The following is a 16,290-nucleotide window of genomic DNA, read 5'->3' as shown; positions in this document are numbered from 1 at the left end:
CTGGGGGTCAACAGAGGTTCAGAAAGAGCCTTTGTTCCCTGAGCAGGAACGTGGCAAAGGCTTTAATCCCCCTACGGCTCACAACTATGTTAAAGCTCTTCTTAAGTACACCGGTTTCTGGCTGTACCAGCGATAACCACATCAGGAGGCACCACAGGGTGGGAGGCACCTGCCAAGCAGGGGCTAAACTCAGCTGTGCTACTTGTCATAACCTGATTGCCACCTCCGTGAGCGAGAGATGCTTCCTGCTAATGCCACACTTGCGAAACCCCCAGATTCAGGCTGTCCCCCAACACAGGGCAGCCTCAGTGCCAGAGATATGGCTCAGAGGGGATGGTCTGCTACCATGGGATGGGATGGGATGGGAGCCACACCAGCAGCCCATTCTTCAGAACACCCACCAGCAGGCAGAGAAGCAGCGTGGCCAGCGAGACAGCAAATACTGCCTGGGATCAGCTCCATGCTGATGCCAGCACATGCAAGGAGCCCACCCAGCACCCCCATCCACTAGACTGAGCATCCCCCCACAGCACAGGAGCCAACCTGCTACTCTGAAGCACCCCCTAGAATGTGTCCCACAGCTCTGCCCTGATCATTGTGCCCACTCCCACAGCCTGACACAGCCATGCCCAAGCCCTTGTGCCCCGCCATGGCAGCTGCCCCAGCGTCCCGGCCACCTCATCCCCCCCCTGCAATAAATCGCTGCCAGCATTTGCATAGTTCCCAATCAGGAGGATACGGGCCAGGAAAGCAGGATCCCGGTGTGCAGCTGATTAGCATGGAAATGTATGCGGCTCACAAACAAACCGGGGCCCGTTTAATTAGAGCGGCGCCTTTGATTCACCGCCAGCCTCCTGCATGCACCAGCCCCGGATTATTTTTAGGCAGTTTTACAAAACAAATGTATTTAATTAAGAAAGAGACCCCTGAGCAACCAGAGAGCGACAAGTCCTGCACAGCAGTGAGCAAAGGGGCCGCCTTCTCCCCAGGGAACTTGGCGACTGGGCTTGCAGGGCTAGACTAACTCTCGGGAGCCCACAGCACAGCCAAAACCTCCCCTGTACACCCCGCTGCAGGATTGAAGAGCTTTCACCATAACCCAAACTGGTCCTGGTACTCACCCTCCTCCTCAGCATCCTTTGCCAGACCCCTCCACAGATCCTGCTCCCCGTCACCCCCGCTCCAGGTACCACTGTGTGCTGGGGAACCCAGAGATGCTGAAAGCCTGGCCTAAAGCCTCTGCTCACCCTTTTTTGGGGGGATAGTCTTTCTGTCCCAGTCTGGGACCACGTTTGCTCCTACTCCAAGCATCAGAGGAGGTCGAGCCCCAGACACCTGTGGTACAGGGGCACATGGCACGCCGTGCCCTGCAGTACCCCTTGCCCAGTGGTACCCCAGAGCCTAACCTTGCTTCCCTGTATCCCCTTCTCAGATCACTCCCCACCTGGCACTCAGCTTCTCCTCTACAAAGTCCTGTCCAAGCCAGCTCTTCGGAGGAGGGTAATGGGGAGCTTCTCCCCTCCCCAGTAAGGCACCATCTCCCTCCTCGCCACAGCAACGTGACAAACGCACCTTTCCAACCCTTTTATGGGCTGCAGTTGCGGCACAGAAGAATCGATATAGTTTTACCCTGGTTCTAAAATAGATCTATGGCTGGATGTCGCGCTGGCAGTAATTTTTAACTAGCGGGGTAATTTCCCCATTACATTATTGCACTGCGCAGTGCTGGGAAAGAGAAAGAGACGTATTAAAAAAAAACAACAGACGTGAAGCACTTCCAGTTAATTTGAGGCTCCAGGAAGAACCTAAAAATACTCTCGGTAGTCAAACGGGGCTGAAGCCTAACCTGCCACACGTCAGGGAGCTCTGGGGGGGGGCACGGGGCCACCCCAGGCATGCACACACAGGAACCCTCCTCTCTGGTACCTCCCCTCCTGCTAAGGATGCTCTACAGGCAGGTTTGGGATTCAGGAAAATGAAATTTGGAAGACCTAACAATCAAGTTGTTTTCTGCTTGGCAAAAGAGCAAGGCACGGAGGGAGTTTCTGAGTTAGCTCGTGGTAGGCAAGCTCATCCTGCCACTCCTCCCCAGCACGAGTTGATCACCAGCAGACAGACCCCAGTATCATCCCACGGCAGGAGGACCCAGCTGCCCACAGTGCCTGCTGCCGTGTGGGCACAGGGGAGAACCCAGCATTAGGGCCCTTCCAGTGGGATTAGCCTGGCGGGAACCTACCCGTCCTGGCTGGCAGGAAGGGGACAGGCTGTCTGGACCATAATGCAGCAGAGCAGCACACGGGATGTGCAAGGTGCCTCCCACCTTCTACAGACACCAGGAGGGACTGCTTCCCCATCTCCCCGCACCCATGGGGTAGCTGGGGGGAAGGGGAAGAGGATGCGGTTTAATCAGAGCAGCCCCCCTCGGAAACACGCTCCTTCCTGCCCACCCTGCCTGCCTTCCCACCCGGGGGAAAAGACATTTACCGAAAATAAATAAATAAATAAACCTATTAACCTTTCTCCTCATCCTGACGCTGATATAATTACCCAATACTAATAATTACTCACACTAATTTCTCACTCAGGATTCCTGCCCTCACTCTCACCTGCCTGGGGCTGGCTCCGGGCAGGGGCTCAGCAGCGCTGCCTCCTGCCAGGGCTGCCAGGAGCCCCGGGGGTGGCTGGACCCTGGGGCCATGCCCAGGCGAAGGGGCAGGAGCGAGGGTCAGCTCTGCTGCCTTGTTAAGTAAACAGAAGAGACCAGAGGCAAGAAATGACAAGCTCCCTGCCGGGGTGAATCATCTCAAGGTAAGCCCAGAGGTTGCTCTGCCAGAAACCCACAGCACGCCCTCCGCACTCAAGCCAGGAGCCCCCCTGAAGGAGCACCCAGCACAACCACACTCTGAAGATGGAAGGATGGAAGACCTGGCCCCCAGAAGCCGAGCGGGCTGGTGGAGGAGCGCAAGGCCAGGAGCTGCCAAGGCGTCCCACCTTACCAAGCGGCCCCTCGCCTCCCAGGCCAGCCATGCAGAGCCCCGGCAAAGGGGCGATGAGGGAAAGGACAGCAATGAGAGAAAGGACAGCGTGCAACGCCTCTACCCCCGGGCACCCCGGGGCAATGAGTGACCCTGCACAGCATGCCCCAGCTGGCCAGAGGCAAAGTCCCCCTCCAGGAAGCCCAAAGAGGGTGCCTGGGGATGGTCTTCTCTTGGCTGGAGAAGGGAGCTTCCACCCCATACAGGTTTTGGAGGAGGCTAAAAAGCAGGCAGTTGGTGCAGGGTCACGGGCAGACAACAGCACCAGCCGGTCCTGCTGCTGCCTGGAGCCTGATGCTCCCTCCAAAGCTCAGCTCTCCTTTGCCAACCATGACGCTGGGGCACCCAGAAGCTTCTGCAGGGCCCAGGCCCCACCACAGCAGCGCGAGCAAAGAGCCGCTGCCCCGAGGAGCTGTGCAAGATAGGGGTGGGACCTGAAACCCATGTGAAAGGCAAGGGGAAGCGAAAGCACCAAGAGGGCAGAGGCAACACACCAGAGGAGAGATGGCTCCTTCCGCTGCAGCACACTTGCTCCCCTGGGCAAGACACTCTCCAGGCTTGTCCAGGTGAGGAGGCACCTCCCCACAGCCACAGCCACTGCCCGACTGCTGCTCACCAAACCCGCCAAGGGGACACCCCCCAGCATCCCCGCCGCCACCAGCAATGGGCACAAGGCGGGGAGGAGGATCTCCGCAGGGCCGCCTTCCAGAAAAAAAGGCGATGAGAGGAACGAAGGGCAGCAGCACCTGGCGATCACCCAGCACTGGCAGCAGGTCCGGAGAAGGACAGCGGCGGAGGACAGGGCTTTACAGCTCAGCCCGGGCCACGATGCCAGGAGGAGAGGGAGGAAGCACAGCCGGAGAGGGAAGGCAGCTGCAGACATGCCAAAGCTGCTTTCGGATTTAACACATGCCGGCAGGGGTCTGGCTGGGGTCCGGGATGTGCTGGGGTGGGCCACTGGCTCCCTGCGGAACCAAAACCATGTGCTTGAGGGCACATGCGGAGAGTCCCCAGGAGAGCCAGCCTCACCGCAGGGGACACCCCCAAGCGCACCACTGGGAAGAGGGGGCTCTTCGCCCTGCAGCCAGTGCCGCCGCGGGGCTCTCCCACCCCAGCTCTCCATCTCCCCCCCTCCAGGCTCTCAAGCCCCGATCCCGGGTCCCAAGCGGTCCCCCGCAGACCCCTCCTCCAGGCAGGAGAAGTGCTCAGCCAGGCTTTGTACTCTTATCTGTACAGGGCTGTGATTAATTCGCAGCGGCTGGCAGCAGCTACAAGAGGAGGGCGCTTTTGCCCGCCTGCCACACTTCAAAGGCACGGACTTATCTGCCTGAAACACACTCCGCAGCCTTTTCATGGGGACCCTTTCCAGTTCCACGGGGCTCGCACGGCACTGACGGGCAACGCGAAAGAAAAGGCTTATTTACAGGAGTGGATTTCAAAGCCTCCCCCCTTCCCTCTCAACGCTTGCTGGGGGAAGCGGAAAGTTCCCCAGCCCCAGGGATGTCCATCGGGGACAGTGACTGAACAGCAGGGGACAAGATGCAGCTGTGAGAAGAGGATGCTGGATTGAGGTCCCCGTCCCACCTTTGCCCATGTCCTGGCCCCTTGCTGCCCCATCCTCTAGCCGGTAAGAGCTTCATGGCACGTCCCTGAGCTGGGAGGAGGAAAAAGCTTCAACATGTGCAGAGGGCAGAGCCCAGCCCCGAGACCGAGACCTTCCCCTCCCCACACCACTGGTGCTCACGGCTCAGGCACCACCAAACCCCAGGCTCCCACATTCAAACCCGCGGGTGTGCATCCCCTCCATGGCAGCAGAGCCACACTAACACCCCCCGCATTCTGCTTTGATTTTGGTACCATTGACCGAAAGGGCACAGGACAGAGTAAATAAAACCAGGAGAAGAGCAGGTCCCAGCAGAGCTGACCCCCCAGACCATGAGGCCACCTCCTGGAGACAACTGAGGACCTGTGCAGCCTGGCCACCCCAAGACAGAGGTGACAGCTGCCAGGCAGCATCACGCAAGACTGTGCCAACAAGCTACAGCCGGAAAGGGAGTATCACACGTCCAGCCAGGGGGGCTGCTGGGGGAGATGGACCCCCCTGGGGTGCCACCCTGCATGGCCCCGCCTGGCACGTGGCCTGGGCTCATCCCAGGGCAGCAGGCAATGTGGGGACGGGGACACCAGCTGCCCCTCCACATGCGCGCCCCCCCCCCCCCAAGCCATCCCCTCGTGACCTGCAGCGCCAGCAGCTGCTGCCCATACACCCCTCTCAGGTTTCCAAAGGAGGGCAAGGGGTTTAAAATGAGGTTCCCATATCAGCTGCGCTGGGGGAGGAGGGGCACACTCCTCTTCCCCCCACCCCAGGAACGTGCAAGGGCTGCCCAGCAAAATGCAGGGCTGGGAGCAGCTGCAGGGCCATGGCCTCACCCATCCTGGGGGCACAGCTGGTGGGGCCGAGGGGTGGGTACTGCTGGAGAGGGGGCACCAGCATGTCAGCAGAGGGGACAAGGCAGTGGCTCCTGCTCCCTCCCACTGTATCGCACGTCACCAAACTTTGGCACCCAGGATGATGAGGTTTTGCTCAGGCATCAAGAAAATCGCCACCAGAAGAGCCCTAGCTGTGCTTTACCAGGGCTCACCCTACAGGGCTTTGAGGATGCATCTCCCAAGGGCTCGCAGCTGGGACTGGGGACAGCATGGCCCCGCAGAAACATCCCAGCTATGTGGGACAGGCCAGCAGCCGGCACCCCAGCTACCTCCGCTCCCCCCAGCCAGCCACCCTCCCTGCCGCCCGTCAGCTGCCCACGCAGGACACAGAGGGGACACATGCCTCCTCCCAGACGGGCAGGCAGCTGCCTGCTGCTGAAAGCCAGCACCTTGGAGTCCTGCAGAAGGAGGTACTGTCCTCCCAGCCGCCTGGGATGCTCCTGCCTCATCACTAACCTACTAAGGAAAAGGGGGCGAGATGAGCTGCCTGATTCCATCCAGTGAAACCCATTCACTTCATGAAGATGAATACAAGCAAGGCTTTTGTCCTGGGCCCAACGTCGCCCTGAGCCAAAGAATATCGGGACTCCAATTATATCAGTATAATAAAGCAAAACCAAGGAGATACTTAATCTAAATCAATGCTCCTAACAGCCACAAACGCCAGCGACTCGCCGACACTGACAGATACAACACCAGTTCATCTAGCTTCTTTCGAAGCACATGTTATTGCCAGTGTGACATCCCCAAGCAGTATCCTGAGCTTGGCCACGTGGGCTGAGAACAGACACACTCAGTGCACCTCTCTGAGGTGGGAATTGGGTTTGCCATAGGAGAGAGGGGGATGCAGGGGGGCAACCCTGCCCAGCAGGACCCCAAAACACAGCACCGTCTCCCCCAGAACTCCTCAACCACCTTCTTCTTTCCTCAGACTCATTTCCCATCTTTTCTTCTTGTTCAGTCACCCACACCAGTGGTGCTCCCTCACGCTAAAGGCACTCAGCAGAGCTGGCCGGCCCAGCGCCAGCCCACATGGCACAGCACAGTACAGCACAGCACGGCACAGCACTGACCGGCTCCTCGCCCACCATCTGCAAACCTTTCCAAAACCTCTCCTGACCAGGTTTGCCCGCATTGCTCCATCAGCAGGAGGGGGAAGTACAGCCCAACACACCGTTCCAGCAATCCTGACAGAACTGAAACACTGTCAGAAAAATCTTCCTGACCTTTCTGTACCAAAACCAAACTGCTGGAAAGACGGAGCAAGTGCCAGGGTACTGCACGGGAGCAGCACCTTCACTGAAGTCAAACCTGGGTGCAGGAGGGACTGATGGAAGCAAGGAGGCAGGGGGAGAAATTACACACACACACACGCCTCGTTGGGAGCCACACAGCAGGAGACAGGTTAAAGGCACTTGCCCTGCTTCCCTCCCCAGCAAAGCCCCAGGTCCCGGCCCCAGCCCCACCAGCCCCACAGCTGCTCCAGCGGTCTCGAGCCATTGATTTCCCAGCTTTGCCCTTCAAAACTCTCCTGGCTCAGCGCCCAGTTCATATCGTCTAGTCACTCAGGAGCAAAATATCTCTATTATTATTGCAATTATGTCCCAATCAGCATTGCTCAGGGCTGAGGCGGTCAAAGGAGGGTCCCCGACAAGCGAATCAATGGGCAGCCTCTGCCCTGCAGGCTGCCAGGGACCGGGTGGGATGCGCTGGCAGCTGCTGAGCCCTACGGGGAAGGGCAGGCAGAGGACAGGGATCCCCAGGGACCCCTCTGTGAGATGCCATGGCCCAGCAGGGTGGCAGTCCTCAGTCTTTGCTGACCCTCAGCCAACCAACGGTGATGTAAAATACCCTCTGCACGGAGCATGCAGGCAGCCACCGACCCCACGCACTCTAGATGCGATCCAAGGGCTTTACCTCTGAGGGGCTTCACAGCTAAGGAGAACCAAGGGGAGCTGCAGGGTGTCCCCAGGTGCAGCACAGCAGCCACTGGGGCATCAGTTCCCCAGGGAGGGAGTGACGGAGCATCCCAAAACTACCCCTCCAGCAGTGCAGTGCCTGCACTGGGCTGTGGCCTCCCCAGCATACATGCACAGCGAAACCCCAGCACCCCACCGCAGACACGTCCCTCTGCAGGGAGAGGAACACAGGCAGGTAAGCAGGTCCCGCTGCTGCCCAAGGCATGGGAAGAGAGGAGGGAGCTGCAGAGGTGGGAGACCCCAGTAACAGAGGGGGAAGGAATTTTAGCCCTGAAAAATGGAAGGTAAGGGCAAAAAAGGCGCACAGCAAAAATGGGACGGGGACCATCTCACTGCATTCCACTGTTCCCCTCCATGCAGGAAAAAGCCCTGGATGACAGCAGGGAAGGGCAGAGCACATCACAGAAATATAAGACTATTTTCTTCCCCCATATATTAATTACTGGAGGCATCCCAAGTGTCCCAGCAGGCCCTGGGGGACACTGAAGCCATGCAATGTGTCACCCTCCCAGCTCCCACAGGACTAGGACTGCGTATGACCAGCCTGGGGCAAGTTAATACCTAAACGTCCCAGAGGTGGCCCTGGGAAGAAAGCTCTTGCCTGAAGGACTCAGTATTGAGTTTTCCAAACAAAAGCTTTTTCCACTGCCAAGGCACCAGCTCCTCCAAGAAGATCACATTGTTCTGTCCCATGGGGACCAGCCCAAAACCTTGGCTATTGGTGCTCCCCAATGCACAGCCCATCACCCCAGCCAGCAAGCAGAGCAGTCCCAGAGCTGCCATCCTCAGCCTCTCCACAGACCAGAAGTTGCTATTTCTTCTGCAAATCCAAAGCACTGCTTATTTTCCTCTTAACGATGCCGCTCACCTTGCCAGGGCAGCACAAGGCCTTTTTTCTGAGCCTCACTGAGCGTCTGCCTGTGCAACCAGACCAAGATAGCCCCAACATGAACGCCAAGGGCTCATCCCACCACCCTCACCCTCCTGGCTGCTTTGGACATGGAGCAATGACTAGTTAAAGGCTCTGCCTACAGCCGGGGGCTCAAAGCCCTGCTGCCTGCCAGCAGCGATGGGGATGCTCCCCTTTGCAGATCTCTGTCAGGGGAGCCCAAAAGGCAGGGAGGAGGCAGCAGGGCTTCACCAGGGATGTGGCAGGGAGGAAGGATGAGCTCCCAGGGCTGCAGCACAGCTGGAGATCAGCTGGATCCTTCCTCCCTCCTCAGCTCCAGGAAAATAGCAGTTTCCTTCCTGGTCCCTAAAATGAACACAGCAGCAAAAAAGGAGCTGCCCGAGGACAAGGCAGGGGCTTTAGGTCTTGCAAACAAGGAGCCAGCGGCAGGAAAAGCCCTCACAGGGGAGGCTGTGGAGGGACAGACCCCAAGACGGGATCTGCTTCAGGGTACCCTCCATGGTCAGGTCCCTCCCACCCCAGCAGCCCCACATGCAGATTCAGCACCAGCCAAGCCCCCATTTTGGCAGGGCTGCCTGTGCAGAGCACCACAGCTCATGTCTGGATTTATCCATCCATCAGTCTCTAAAGCATTCTGCAACCCCATCTCAGCATCCCCCCATTCATTCAGCTCCAGCCGCCTAAGTGGGCCAGCCATTATTTCCATGGCTTGCAAGGCAAAAGCTGTTTGCTGCGGCAATACATTGCAGCAAGGAGTATATAACAGGAACTAAATCCACTGCCCATTCACCTCCACCCAGGGAGAAGGACAACACTGACTGCGCAGGGGGGATTCAGCTTCATCCATTTAACACCAGCTTTGATCCCATCCTACCAATCAGTCCTGCAGCTCTGCGCTGTCCTGGTCTTTTATCTCCATGGACAAATCACACCGGACTGCCCAGGAGAAGCTGATAAGCAATAAACGATCAGGATCCAAATATCACAGGGCACAGTGACAACATTAAATATTACCACCCAGCACAGGCAGCAGGACTGGACGTGCAGATCTCTTACAAATTCAATGACAAAACCATACATCACATGATGTACTTCATGGGAACGTAACCCCTGGCATATGGGGGAGACCAAGTTACAGCCACACTTACAGTCCTTGCTCCAACCATAAGCACCTCCAAGATTTCTTCTCTAATCCCCCGCCATTCCATGCCCAGCTTTCCCAGCGATAACAGCCAGGTAAGCCTAGCTTCAGGCCGAGCACACCAGAGAGTGCCTGCAAATATTTTGCTTCAAATACACTCAGACTCTCCCACTCACTCCACCCGGAGCTCTTGACATGTTTGCTAAATTCCCTGCTCTCACCTTCCGTTTGTGTTTTAAGCTTCGTTCCTGCTCTGGTCCTCCTACAGCATCTCCAACCCAGAAAGCCACATCCCTGGCTGCACTACACCCTTCTCCATGTCTCCGTAAAGCCAGGGGAAAGCTACGGAGCCATGGCTCTGCAGCACACAGAACACGGAGCGATGAAAACCACTTCTCTGCAGTGAGCTCTCCATTCAAAACCAGAATGAAAATTAGGCTCTTCAGTCTGCGGATAGGAGCAATTTCAAAGGAGAGATTGAGATTTAAATATAGAGATTGCTTTCCCTAAGGATGCTGCTCAAGATACTTAAGAGCTCAGGTTTTACACGACATGGATTTCCTTTGGCACCGATGCAGAACTCCCTGCCCCACTTCCCCAGGCAGCAATCCCTTCTTCGGGCTGTCGGGAAGCACCAGGTCCCGTTGGCCAACGTGGAGCCCATCAGTGACCACAGGGCTCACCCAGGAGGTCAAGTGGGGCACAGGTGTCCACCCTGAGCTTTCCAGGTGTGACAGCACTCAGCCACAAACTGCTGTAACCTCAACTCTTGCAGGTCCATGCAATGAGAAACAGAGAGCCCGTCCTGGGGATGCAGGGCTGCTCTTGCTAAGACCAGACCAGAGCACACACCGCATCCAAAACCAAGTTCTCAGAAGATCTTTGAGGAACACCTACCTCTGAGGGAAAAATTACCCTCCCTACCATTCCCAACGCTGCCAGGGGACCTCAAGTGGAGCTGTCATCCACCACAACTTGCCAGCACCGTGGCCAAGAAGCTGCTCCCAGCCGGGGATGCAGGTTGGCACTCGGCAGCCTGGCGAGAGACAGGCACGTTCCAATTGCAGCCGGACCTTGCCGGCCCAATGCTGGAGGGAGCAGAGATGGGGACAGGCAGACAGCCCCCAGATAAACAACTTTGTCCCAAGACACAACCCTGGCAGGCACCCATCACATGCCTGATGTGTAGACAGAGGCCAAGGGGTGGGAAATGATGTTAATTAAAGTTTTAATTACTGTAACCAAACGAGTAGTATAATTACTTTATTCTCCCAGAGACTTCAAACTGATTAAGGACCACGTGCGCAATCTTCAGGTTGATGCGGTTTTTAATTAAACGTGCCATCAAAGACGGTGAGAGGGGTGGGCAGGACGATGGCTCAGCCCTGCCTGGTCCTGCTCCGAGACCTCACATGAGGAGGGAGCCCGGGCTGGCAGAGACACACAGGTCAACAGCAGCAGTCAGGGCAAAGGGCCAAAGACAGCTGCTTTGGGAAGACCAAAGCCAGCGGGATGCACGCATATGTCTCCAAGGAGAAGCTCCTCTCCTACACATCAGCCCTCAGCTTCACATTCCCCCCAAAACATTACCTTTACAAACATCCCCAAAACAACCCCACATGGGCCCTAAAAATATTAATGAACTGGTGCTGCCAACTGGAGGGAATGATTAAAAAACAATTTTGCAAAGGTATCCTTTTCAAATAATAATAATAATAAAAGACAAAGAGTAGAAATTAAATTCCCAGTCCCCTACCTCAAATAAATAGTATCAGAATTTGAAATGAGACATAATTACCCCGCCAAGGTTAAAGCCGCTAATGCACGTGGAATACAGAATCACCATCCATCATAATCATATCTCGTATCGCTGCCATTATTTATAATTAGGAGGCACGGTTTAAAAAACACATAAAGACGCCCATGCAATGCAGTAATTCTTCTGTTATTGCTCCTGGAGGGCCAATCCTGCTCCATTTCATGGAGTCCAGGATCACGCAAAAGTAATTTCCCCAAAACCCCCAAAAGTAATTCCCAAAAAGCTCCTCGCTGGGAAGAGAAACCCACCTCAGCCCACCCGCAAGCCCTGCCTAAGCACCAGGCTGGCAGCAGCAGGGCACAGCTGGGCTGCACGGGGTCCCTCCCGGCCATTTCAAACCCAAGCAGGCACACAACACATCCAGACAGTCCTCCTCCCTTAACAATATTGAATTTATACTTTTTTCCCCCCAAATGCTAGTGCGGGAAGAGTGGAGCCGAGCAAACACTAGAGCCACAGCCTGGCTCGGCAGCAGCCTGCAGGTGATGGCCAGCTGGCCAGGCTCTGCCCAGGCTTTCTCCTCTGCTGGGTGGTTTTTTACCTATCTTTAAAACCACAGAACGAGTTATAGCAAGAGCCAGGAAAACCAAAAGCTAACCCCAGAGCTGCTGAAAACTGCCCTTCTTTGAAGCACGGGTTTTGCATGCTGCCCCTGTGTCCCAGTGAAATATTAACAACCTCCCAGCAAAGCAGGAGGAAATTACGCTTAATATATTCTGGGGAAGTCCACAGCCAGCAGTGCCTACGCGGCAGGGGCCAGCTCGAGAGGGAACCACGTCCAAATCCCTTCTCCTCCCAGCGATGGGGAGCAGCGAGCCTGCAGCCCAGGGGGACATGCACCAGCTCTATCACACACGTAAGTGCTGGAGCAAAGCTCTTGCGCAGAAAAGCACAAACACCGGGACGCGGTGGGGTACGCAGCTGACACAGAGCCCCACGAGTCTGGGAGAGGCAGTTTTGCACCCTTCAGTGGTAAATTAGAAAGCAACAGCGGTTGGAGAGGGCATCCTGGGGACACGGAGCCATGATGGCACAGGCTCAGCAAAAGCCCAGGGATGAGACCACAGAGAGGACAGACAAACGCATGCACGCGCATGTGTAAGTCTAAGCCACGGTGGCTCCGGAGATGGAAAAGCAAGCTGGGATAAGCTGAAGGGGAGAGCTGAAGCATGGTCAGAGAGGCGCAAGTCCTCAGCAGAAGCAGCCCCAGGAAGGAGCTCAGCCCCACCACTGGCTGCAAGCAGCCCAAGGGAAACAGCCAAAGCCAGCTTGCCCCGCCAGTCTCATGACTCTTACTCACAAGCAGAGCTGCACTTTCTCAGAAGTTTCATTAAGCTGTAAAACAAGAAAAAAATAACAAGGAAAAAAAAAAATGCAGCAAGAAAAAGCCAGCTTACAGATGCACATACAAACACACGCACTCCAGAACCCAGGAAACACATTTCTAATGAAGGATGCTGCAAACACAGCAAAACACCAGCTGAAGCTTCCAGCCAGGGTCCCCTTACCGGAGGCACCGCGCTCCACTCCGCAGCACGAGGGGACAATGGGCACAGAAGCAGCCGGCAGCGGGGGCGCATCCAGAGAGAGGGGCTCTGTGCAGAACAGCACCATGCACTCGAGGTGAGCCTCGCTGGGGCTCAGGCACTGTGCCCACCCGCTCCAGGGCAGGCTGTCCTTTCGCAGAGTGGGTACCAGCCTATGTGCCCCATCAGGAACGATCGCTGTGACCTCCGGGTCTGCACACAGGGATGTGGGGCAGCTCTTGGGCTTGCCCTGAGCATTTTCCAGTTCCTCCTCCATTTCAGCCAGCCAACGCACTGCCCAACATGCCAAGGATCAGGCCAGAATTACAGGATCTCCAAGACTGGGGAAGACCAACCACCTCCAGATGCCAGAGAGGAGATGCTTCCCACGGGGCTACGGAAGAGGATTACTGGAAAGCCAAAGGGGACTGGGTCACCCACCCCCAGCCAGTGCCTCCCCAGGCCCTGAAATGGCCATCAGCACCTCGCTGGGCTCTGGCTGCCATCCTTCAGCTGTCTCAGCCCCAATGGCACATGTCTGAAGGACTTTTAACATCAGTGGCAGCGAGTTTACCACAACCAAAAGGGGTAGAGCAAGGAGGAGGTGCTTTGCAGGATCAGGCAGAGGATCACTATTTGCCCTTCCAAGTGCTGAAAACCAATCCCCCCTTCCCCCTTTTTATCCCATTGAAAACTTGACAGAACCTCCAAGCGCTCTGCAGTTGAAATTGGCAGGTCTTAAATTAATTGACTGCAATTTTACACAACAACATGTTGAGCTGCGAGCTGGCCCGCGGCCCGCTTGGCTCACCATCACTCCCCAGACACTTTTCAAGCAACCTCCAAAACTTCATAACACATCTACGGCGAGGCGAGCAGGCTGCCAACGTGACCCACTCCTTGCCAAAAAACAGCCCTGCCTCCCCGCGCCCCTGCCCCGACCCTGCTCCAGTTCCTCCGGTGTTTTCCTCCATTCTCGTTAATGGCTTGTTAAATTATTCTCATCGTCTCCGAGGAGTTTTGCTCCTCCAAACGGCGAGGAGCATGGTATGGGCTGGGTTACGGGCCCACTGCTTTGCCATGGAAACGGCAGCAATGGGACTGATGTGCGCAACAGGGGTGAGAAAAGTCAGGGGTTTGTGTTTTTTTTTTTATTTCGATCTATCCTGACGCATTCCTGCTCTCCTTCCACTCAACATCCCAAAGGACAAAGCCCAAAGCAAAAGATGACGATGCAGCAGCAGGTCGGCAACGTCCCCCTGCGGGGCTGGGTGCTTGGGGTAATGCAGAAAACACGCAACCCCAGACAATGCCTGCAATCCACCTCCAACCCACCCAAAAACCAGCCACGCGCTTCCTAGGAGAGGGTCTGAGCTGGCATCAGCGCTCGCACGGAGCCTGCCTGGCACCCAGCCCCAGAACGCGGCTCCATCCCGCCTGTGCTGGCTCCAGGTCCCCGAGCCGCCCCACGAGCTCCCGCGAGATGCTGCTGCCGCCGCCTCGGCCAAGCACAAGCCCCAGCGATGAGTCAACCCCGGCTCCCAGCCCTAATCTAATCCCGTCCCTGGTGCCGGGCGGCTTTCCAGGGCATGTCCGCAACATGAAAGGCGTGCACTCGCCCCGCTGCCGGGTCGAAAGCCGGAGGAGGAGAGGGGAGGATTGCTCCGGCTCTGCCGAGGACTTGGGTCGAGCAGCTGATGCTCTGCGAAAGCCAAACTGGGGGTGGGTTGTTTGTGTGATTTCATTGCTTGAACAAACAGAAACATCCTGTATGTGATTAAGAGCCTTTATGAAAAACACACCAGCGCTGAGCCCCGCAGCTGGGGACGAAGGTATGGCTGCGGCTGGAAGGCAGCGTGCAGCGGGGCTCAGCCACGCTGGCATGAGTCGAGCTCCCAGGCAGTTTCACGCAGCCACAGCATCCCAGGGATGTTTCAGGCCACGTACGGAGATAGACGTGCCCCCTAGGAAATCATCTCCCACAGAAAATGTCATTTTTTTCATACCAAGCTCCCCAAGTCCTCACTTGCTCTAGGGAGCAAGAGGCACAGCAAGGTTACCAACAGCCTACGAGCCACAGACGACGGCTGCGCAGGGAGAAGCGGCCAAGGCACTAACATCACTCTGAAGCATTAATTCTTTCCTTTATCACCTTCTGCCCCAGGATATCGAAGTATGCCGCGCATGCCTATAGCTTGTTCCCCCTTTTGGCTGCAGGCACCGCCATCCACAGATGGTAGGAAGCAGGAACAGGCGGCCCAGGCAGAGGCAGCGACCTGACCACAGACCATCCCCCTCCCAAAAAAGGGAGGATTCCAGATCCTGCCAAAACCCAGGACTTGCCTGGACTCGTGCGGCCGTCACCTCGCAGCCCCTGCCCTGCGCTCCAGCAGAGCTGCCTCTGGGGAGCCAGCCAGGAAAACACATGCTTTTGTTTAAGGAGCACAGCCTGGGGGCGGGGGGGAAAGCACTGAAATATTACACATACACACCAAAAGAAAAGAAAATTGAAGTTCTGAAGTTGTTTCTCTTTGGCAAGGTTCAAAATAGGGCAAGGTTTTTGGTTTTGCTGGGAGACTTTAAAAAAAAAAAAATTTATTTCATCCAAACCATCCTTGAAACATTCATGACATTTGTTACCATAAACTTTTCCCCCAATTAGTTGCTTCTATACAACTCTCTTTTTTCTACGAAAATCACCACCAGAATCTCGCAAGCCATTAAAAAAATGCTCGGTCGCTCTCTCTGTTTCTCCCTGCTCACAAGCATAAACAGAATTAGAGAGGCTGGGGGGTCAGAAACAACAGCTTTGACTCAAGAGCCTTGGCCAGCAAGCGCTGCCACCTGCAGCAGGGACACCCAGGGCAAGACTTGGAGCTCGCCGAGATGCTTGCAAAAATACCCCAGCTCCGCAGGTAGGCAGTACCACCTCTGGTGCTGACTCAGAAACGCACAGTGGGCCAAGTCTCTGACAAAAAATCATGTTCTTGGGGATCTAGCCTGGATTTATAGGCAAGGCTTTCATAGCACGGTGGTGAGGATGCTCACGCAAGTGTGACAGCACATGGAGGGGGAACCGAAGCCAAGCAGAGGTGAGAGGAGACGCTTCCATCCCAGAGGGAGGCACCGACAGCCACCTGGGTGGCTATGGTGTTGGGGAGGACTGGAGCTGTCTGCGTGCTCTTTGATTGCTTCCATTTCCAAAATGAAGCCCAGGTCTCGCTTTGGCAGCTCAGGCAAGCAGGCATGGGGCGGAAAGGCATCCCCGACTGCGGTCTGAAAGGATGAGGCTGGAGAAGGAAGGTGAGCCATGATGCTGGACTCGGTCAAGGGGCACAGAGGAAGCCCCTCCACCTCTCCTTAAGCCAGTGGGACACGGTTTCTCTCCAC

The 16,290-nt window shown here is 56.3% G+C and overlaps 1 protein-coding gene across 1 annotated transcript in view; it reads right to left on the bottom strand.

Moving 5' to 3' along the window:
* PLXNA1 (plexin A1) overlaps positions 1–16,290 on the bottom strand; it is a 121,367-nt gene that overhangs the window by 69,707 nt on the left and 35,370 nt on the right. The gene's annotated exons all lie outside the window — the stretch shown is intronic.

Source organism: Falco rusticolus, chromosome 4 (assembly GCF_015220075.1).
Source record: "Falco rusticolus isolate bFalRus1 chromosome 4, bFalRus1.pri, whole genome shotgun sequence".
NCBI classification, from domain to species: domain Eukaryota; kingdom Metazoa; phylum Chordata; class Aves; order Falconiformes; family Falconidae; genus Falco; species Falco rusticolus.
The sequence above is the reverse complement of the archived record's forward strand: the minus strand, read 5'-3'. Positions and strand labels throughout refer to the sequence as shown.